Source organism: Hippocampus comes, unplaced genomic scaffold (assembly GCF_001891065.2).
Source record: "Hippocampus comes isolate QL1 unplaced genomic scaffold, H_comes_QL1_v1.1 scaffold134, whole genome shotgun sequence".
Classification (NCBI taxonomy): domain Eukaryota; kingdom Metazoa; phylum Chordata; class Actinopteri; order Syngnathiformes; family Syngnathidae; genus Hippocampus; species Hippocampus comes.
The window spans coordinates 153,470-161,621 of NW_017805458.1; positions in this window are offsets into that span (position 1 = coordinate 153,470).

An 8,152-nucleotide genomic window follows, 5' to 3' on the forward strand; every position below is an offset into this window, starting at 1 on the left:
GTGTGTCTGCGCTTACATCTGAGATAAAATTTGCTACAGTGAAAAACCCCCTGTTGTGAAAAATTTCTTGCTGCAAACATGATTTCATTGTAGGAGTTTCACTGTAACAACAAAAATCATACGACAAAGTAAAAGTAAAAAAAAAAAAAAAGGCAAAACTCTTGAAGAGCACTTGTCGACTGGTTGCCGATTAGTGCGCCATCTTGGATCTTATGATATTATGCAAGCACAAGGAGGTCAATGTGTGAAGCTGTCATGTGACTCTGAGAGCAGCAGTTATTTTGTTTTCATACACTGGCATGAACAACAATGAAAATGCTTTCTGGCTTTCTGCTCACCACTAACACAAGAGGATTCAAGTTGTACCAGAGCATTCCTGACATCCAATACAAAGCCCAGCCACAGAAAAGGATCAGGCGACCGACCAACAACTGCGGCTGCGCATCAAATGAAAAAAACAGAAATCCATCCCCACTCTGCGCACTGATATGAACACAGCTTTGATGACCTTACTGTTAAAACCCAAAAAAGACCCAACGACGATCATCCAATTATCACCCACTGTCCTGAAATCAGACCTGTTTAAAAGTGACAGAAAGCGATGCTCCTCATTCTACCTGACCTGCATTTCCTATAAACAAACATCCTGTCCCAGTAAGCTTTTGAGACAAAAACCATCACCACTGACATCTGTGGTGCAGGTGCCATGGCGACCACTTCCTGTGGAAAGAGAAGCAGAGACACAAACAATATCACGCACACCAATGCTCACACTGAAATAGCGCAAGTCATTTTTAACTCATCATCACAAAATAAATACCGATTGGCTTGCTAAATAATGTGGGATTTTTTTTTAATGTGTCGGTCGACTCTCATTCATCCAAGTCATGGAACAAGTTCAATCGAGGCAACTGATTCTTCTACATTGTAGATTTTTTTTTCAATGGGTTTCTACTGGAATCATTTGTTTTCATGCTGATTTGATGTCTTCTTTGTATTGTATTCATGACTTGTTAATTTCTCTGAATGTAGATTCGTGATGGCCTCTTTTGAAACAGAAATCAAATAAGGAAGCAAGAGACTTTTAAAACATGTTCTTTTATTGAATTTTTGTTGACATAATGATGCATTTTATAGCTCACTGACATGTAAAAAGCGACAAGTTCTAACACGAGCGTAGGAGGAAGAGGAAGGCGGTGGCACCGCGCTGGTTAGTCTGGTGTGCCGAACCACAGGCCCAGTGTCATGACACAAATGATGGCGAGCGTCTTGGCGAAGATGAGGCGCAGGGTGAGGACGGCGAGGGACAGGAGGTTCACTTTCTCGTCTGCCGGCGACATGCACATTTAACTCAGCTCAACAGACTGCACCTCTCGCACGTTCGAGACTAACCTGGCACCAATGCGTCCTGGCACTGCCCTTGTCCACTGTCACCTGTGGCGGCAAAACAAGAAGCAGACATGAGGTGGTGACTCCATAAAAATGATTCAACGCCTCGCCCCACACTCCTCACCTTCCTCGCACGTGTCGTTATGTGAAGCTGTTAGCAGTGCCACCTGGTTGTACAATGACTTGTCCGATATTCGCACAGCACAAGACTCCTTGAACATGTGTCCTTTTCCCAGCTTCTCAGTGGCATTGTGTCGGCTGAAGCCGGTGGCGAGACATGCCGTCAGGTTGCTGGCCTCAAGTTTGTAGAAGGATGGCTCAAAGTCCTCCCCTAAAACACCAACCACATGCTCACATTAAAGGGGAAGTTGTGTCAAAAGTTTTGATGACCAGAATATGGAATATATTTGACCAATCCAAGTGGCTCTTCTCAGTCCCGTTAAAATCAAGGCAGTTAAAGGACTTTGTTGGAGCAGAAATTGACTCACTAGCGTCCATGTATGAGATTGGTGCACGCAAAGTGCATTAATACTGCTAAACTGCAAGCTTTTCCCTTGCGGGCCTTTGACGTGGGCAATTGGAGAGCAGATTGCAACCTTGTTCAAGCATCCATGGGGACCAAAATCATGAATGGTTATTTTTTTTTTCAGTGTTTGGTTTCTGTTTTTAGCTTAGCATGAATGAAAATGGAAATAAATCCATTTAGATTTTTTTTCCAGTGATGCAGTTTGGTTTCTGGTGTTTTCTTGTAGCTTTGAAGAAACTTGCTGGTTCCTTACATGTCTAATATGAAACAATAGCTTTCACATTAAGTTCGCGACAGAGCTTGTGAAAGTTTCACACAAAGCATGTCAACATGTAATGACCAAATCTCCAAATTTCATTTAATTGAGCCGCCAAATAGACTTTGCCATGTTTCCACTCACCAGGCTCAACACTCAATCTGGTTCCACATCCAAACATCGACTACACATTCAGAAAATGTGAGGCTCAAACAAGAAAAAAAATGAACTCGCTCAGTTTCTTTTTCAGATTTTAACTAAAACAAAATGTAAGTAATTCTCTTCCAAAAAAAAAAAAAAAATCCCACTTACAGGTTTCCACCGTCAATCTGGTTCCGCTTCCAAAAAGTAACCTGTCGGATTCGGTGGCACAGTAGTTGCTTCCTTAACAAAAACCTCCTGAGATCTGTTTTGAACTTGCAAACCTCAACAGGCTTCTTAGTGTAAAAAAATGCACACAAAAATGTATTTTATGTTGTTTTATCTCAGCTTATTGAGGTAGTGACACAATATGTGTCGCGATACATAAAAGCCAAACTTACAAGTCTCCACAGTCAGCCGAGTCCCGCTTCCAAAAAGTAATCTCCGAGCTCCTGACACATATCAGTTGGTCCCTCAACAAAAACCTGAAGAGAAACTTTGACAAGAACACAATCGGAATCCTTATGGGGCGGCACAGCTCAGGTGGTATTAAGGTCGTTTTCCAGCCTGAAGGTCTGGGTTCCAATTCTGAGCCCGAGTGACCATGCCCGTTCCAGCTGCATGTACATGCAGCTGCTCGTTCCAGCTGCATGTACGGGGAAATTTACCAGTTGCGACACTCAATCGAGTTCACATCAGCGGTCCGCCTCTTCACAGCGGCATCCCTCAGGGCAACGTTCCTCGTCCACAGACTTTCATGTCATCCAGGTCGACTGGACACCCTTCTTCAAGTGTCCGTAATGTCTTGAAGCATGTTATTTGCATCAAAAAAGTTAGGATAGAATAAAACATTTTATTTACACTTTTCATCGTGTTGTCATCGCACTTGAGGCAATCAAAAGGAAGGTTTGCGGCAGAAGCAAGCAGCTGAACATTTCCCCGAAAAACAGAGTGGAGAAAGAAAATCAAGTGTTCACAGACAATGATGTCAAAACAAGAGGTGGAAATACAAGCGACTGTTTCTGTTTTAAGATTATCCTGATTTCCACTGTCATGCTTGTCCCGCCCCCAAAGACAATCTTGAAGCCTGCAGCAGCCTTCTTGGAACAACATCCACTGTGACACAAAGCTGCAACCACATTGGCCACGCCCACCACCTCTGGCTTCACAATGCTGACATCATGTTGCCTCTTTTCAAAGTTCTGATCAAAAGCCACTCACATCTATTTTGATGTTACCAGGTGGTCCCAAGTAATGGTATAAAATACAGTAAAATGATACAGCAGGGGTGGCCAACGAGTCAGAGACTAAGAGCCAATTTTTTTACTGTGTTACTGCAAAGAGCCACATCATACCCTTCCTCGCACGCGCGCGCACACACACGCAGACGCGCACACACACTTTTTTGCCCAGAGATCGATTTTTGAAGGGACCAATTTCCAACGATCAACCCGAACGTGCACATGCAAGCATACACACACACACACACACACATACACACACACACACACACACACACACACGCACGCACGCACGCACGCACGCACGCACGCACGCAGGTGCCCGCCCGTGCACTCGCGCATATATGGACGCACGCCACGATGAGCAACAGTCGGAACGGGCTGAAAATGAACGAAACCTAAAGACACAAACAAACAAATCTTTTTTTCCCCACCCATTTCTTCCCCCCCACCTCTTGCGGTTGACTTGGGACCAGTTTGCTGGCTCCCGGTCGATTGCGTTCGACCTATTGGGCCCCCCTGCCTTAAAATCAGAGGTAATTCGCTGACTAGCTTAACGCTTAGCGCCATTGTTTTCGCATGAGCGGTGATGCAGTCATCTAATTGGTTGCCCTCTATGTCAGTCAATCAAGTATTGGGATTGATGATAGGCTGACGTAGCGCATTCTGTGTATTTAGCGCCTTTGTTTGAATGGCATCGCCACTGCCGAGGCGTTTTCGACGCTTGTCGTGTGAAAGCCCGGGAGCCGCATTGAACCAGCCAAAGAGCCGCATGTGGCTCGCGAGCAGCGGGTTGCCCACCCCTGTGATACGGGACCTGACATGAACAGTGGCCCAATGGACTTATGGCCCTGGACCAGTATGGCACTGTTGTCGGGCCACCACCGACATTCTCGATGCGGGCTTGGTAGTCAAGTAAAAATTTCATGAATATGAAACTGAAAATCTTGCTTGTCGACCCACGATTGACATTCTCAATGCGGGCTCGGTAGTCCAGGGCTAATTTCATAAATTTTCAACTGAAAATCTTGCTTTTAAACAAAATACAGTATTGTATGATTTGAAAATTGAGTTTTTAGCTGTCAGGCGAGGTAATCAAACTGTCTCAAAAACAATTTATCTTTTGGGGTCTTATCAGTCAAGGTTGTCTTGTTTGAGCTTCCTGTTAGGTGGGCACAATACACAAAAAAAAAAAAAAAAAACATATTATGCTGGTGCGTGCTCAATAATTTCCCACAACAATAAGAATTGCAAATTTCTCCGTTGTGGGACAAATAAAGGTTTTCTTATCTTATCTTCTAATCTTATTGGCTTTAACAAGAAATAAGCTCAGAAAAAAAAAATTTCATCTGGATCTGTACTTTATTCATAGTATTGTTGGAGAAGAGCGGCCTTTCTCTTCCTCCGCGTGTTCATTAATTTCAGATGATGAGGGTGTTGCTTATCCAAATACAGGCTGGAGTCAATGAACAGTACCTTCGAAGGGTTTATTTTTCTTCTCTGAAGTTTACGAATCGATTCGGGCTCCTGAGGGTTTCAGATTTCAGTCAGGAAGCGAAGAAGAAGCACATAGTCATGAGATTATATAGAGACAATATGATAATGGGAGGCGGGGAGTTAAACCTCCATGCAAATCCAGGAAACAAAGAAAGGTCGATGCAATTCGATCTTGGCTTGTTGGGGACGTCCAGACCTCTCCCGCTGTGCGTAAATCTTGAGATAAGAACTCCTTCTCAGGGAAACTTGAGGCCTTCAGAGACACGAAAGAAGATACTTGGGGGCTGTTAATCACTCAAGGGGGAAGAAGATGTAAACGTAACACTACATTCTTAGTTTTAAGTGTTTAAACAGATCTACAGTAGACTGGTACCAGCAGATCCCACAGCAACGCCAAACTCCTCAACAGCATATTACACAGATACTTGAGATAACAGTTCCTCTTTTGATGTTAAACATGTCCTCTGGAGGTGTCCTAAAAGTGGTGGGGGTGAGGTGGAACGAAAGGTGATTGTAATCACATTAAGCAGGAAATACCTTCAACAGCATTCTATATTGTTTCTTTCAAATCGAACGAACAGAGAGGAATAATTCCTTAACAGTACCACCAAGCTAACTTATTAGGTCCTAATAAGTCCGAATAATTCGGACTATTTGCTTGCCTGGCCACAAGGAGCCAGAAAAAAAAAAACAAATGCATATAACAAAAAACGCTTTCAAAGGCAAGGTACAAGAGAATGCAGAGAATACACAAACGACATATCACAGGTCCAATAACGTGAAAGCAAATATCAAGATCATAAAAAAGAATATTGAAAACAAGAGCGACTATGAAAGGTACCGAACGGTCACACGTTTTCTGCTTTCAGTCTCGCCGAGTGGCAGCTCGCCACATGCAAGAATGTCGGCGAGTATCGGAAAGGACAGGTAACAAGTGCACCAGCTTATCGAGATGATTATGTACATATTTACTTTAATGTTAGATGTAAATGAGTCTGTTTAAAATCAAGACAAGACAAAGATGACGTTCACGCGAACCACAGTGCGCTGCTCCGCGTCACAGCAATACATGACTTCCGTTGTGCATGTGTGATGTCACTGCTTCAGAAAGGCCCCGCCCCCTCAGTGACAAGTCAGTGTTCATGCAGACTGCGAGTGCAGACATGAACCGGGCGCTCGTATGTGTGCTGACGGCTGCTTGGAGCCTGGGTGACGTCAAGATGTGAAGTCACTGCCGCTTTCCACTGACGTCTGATGGCTTTTGTTGCCTTTTTGTGACAGGAATCAGCGGCCAGACGGTGCACCAGCCGGAACGGGACGTCCACACCGTGGAGGGTGCAGCAGTGACGCTGGACTGAAGCTACAACACTTGGGCGTATGACATCTTCTGGTACAAACAAGAAGCCAACGCCTTCGCCCAACTTCATCCTGGTCACAGAAATGTCTGGTTCCAGGACGAATGCCGAAAAGTACCATGAAAGATTTCGCTCCAGCATGGATACTAGCGCTCGGCAAGCTCCTCTGCATATTGACCACGTGAAGCCCAGCGACTCGGGAGTCTTCTACTGCGCCCTGGAGCCCATGCTGACACATCCACTGGCGTGCTTGCACAAAAACACCTGCAACATCTGCACCCGCCTCATCTCATGAGTGGCATTGGGTGCGTGGCCTCACCAGAGTCCAAGATGTCTCATTGCAGCAGAGCTGCAACACAGCGTGACAACAGACTGCTTCCATGCTTGAGGATGAAATCGTCTTGTCTCGTTTTTTTAACTCTGCTCTGTAGTGGGCCTCGTACTGTGTGTGTTCTCGAATTTATTTCACCTGATACTACATATCGGTTTGTTCTGGTATGATCCAATTTCTTCTCACTTTTCTTCTCAAGTTATGTTGACAGCTCAGATGTCAATTTGGAGGCGAGCGACAACTGAGGCTGCTCACCAGTGTTATGGCAAGCTACTTGGCAAATGTGGCAGGCTAAGCTGCAATAAAATGACATCAGCAGTGTTGCGGTCGCCCCTGTTTTGTGATTACGTGACCACAATGGGCCAAACGAATCGTTTGTTTACCCGAAGAGCTTTTTCTCAATCGGAATCTGATGTTGGAGTTTCACTCTCGCTGTGTTATTGTCCATCTTGCGCGTGGTTTGCAAAAGCGCAGAGATTGCTGCAAGTTGTGGGAAGTCATTTGCGCGCTCTCCGTGCAACATATTGAGCGGAGAATGTTTGGTCTGTGTCCGGTCCATGTCTCTGTTGATCAATGGGTTTTACAATACATGTTTGGCAGCGGATATTAGAAATAGAAAAAGAATCGGTTATTTGAATTTCATTGAAAAATAGAAACGGCAAAAGTAAAATACAGCCTTCTTCTCTTTGTAGTGAGGAAAGAGTCAAATAACTGTTGGATTTCGATTTTTATTCCTAAAATGGAAATAGGACATAGCACGAGACAAAAAAAAAAAAAAAAAAAAAAATGGCCGGTAAATTAGTTTTGGATTCCCGGATATACTCACCAACAACATTTCGGGTCCATGTCTCTTTTGGTCATTGAATATTACGTTTGAAAACACATCTTGTTCTTTTCCTTTCGAAAACAGATAATTTAAGAAAATTGAATGGTGATTCGATTTTCGTTTGAGAATAGAAACACAGACATTAAAATCCAGCCTGTTTTGTTCCCATTTTGTTGATTTAAAAAAGCGAATAGATTGCATCAACGACCGTGTGCATCCTGACGACACCGAAGAGCATTACAATGAATTAAAAGTGAACAACGGCCAAGGCAGTTTGCAATACAGTATTTTGTCCACCGATATTCGGACACGTGACCTTCCTCGACCAATCCGCCATTGCGGTAGGCACCATAATACCTCGCTCCTTACATACAGTTACAATGGAACAACAACAGATGGCATTGTTTGTCCAATTGAGCTGGAGTTAATTCTTTTCACAATATCCATCCATCCATCCATTTTCCACCGCTTATCCGGGGTCGGGTCGCGGGGGCAGCAGCTTTAGGAGGGAAGCCCAGACTTCCCTCTCCCCAGCCACTTCTTCAAGCTCTTCCTGGCGGATCCCGAGGAGTTCCCATGCCCGCTGGGAG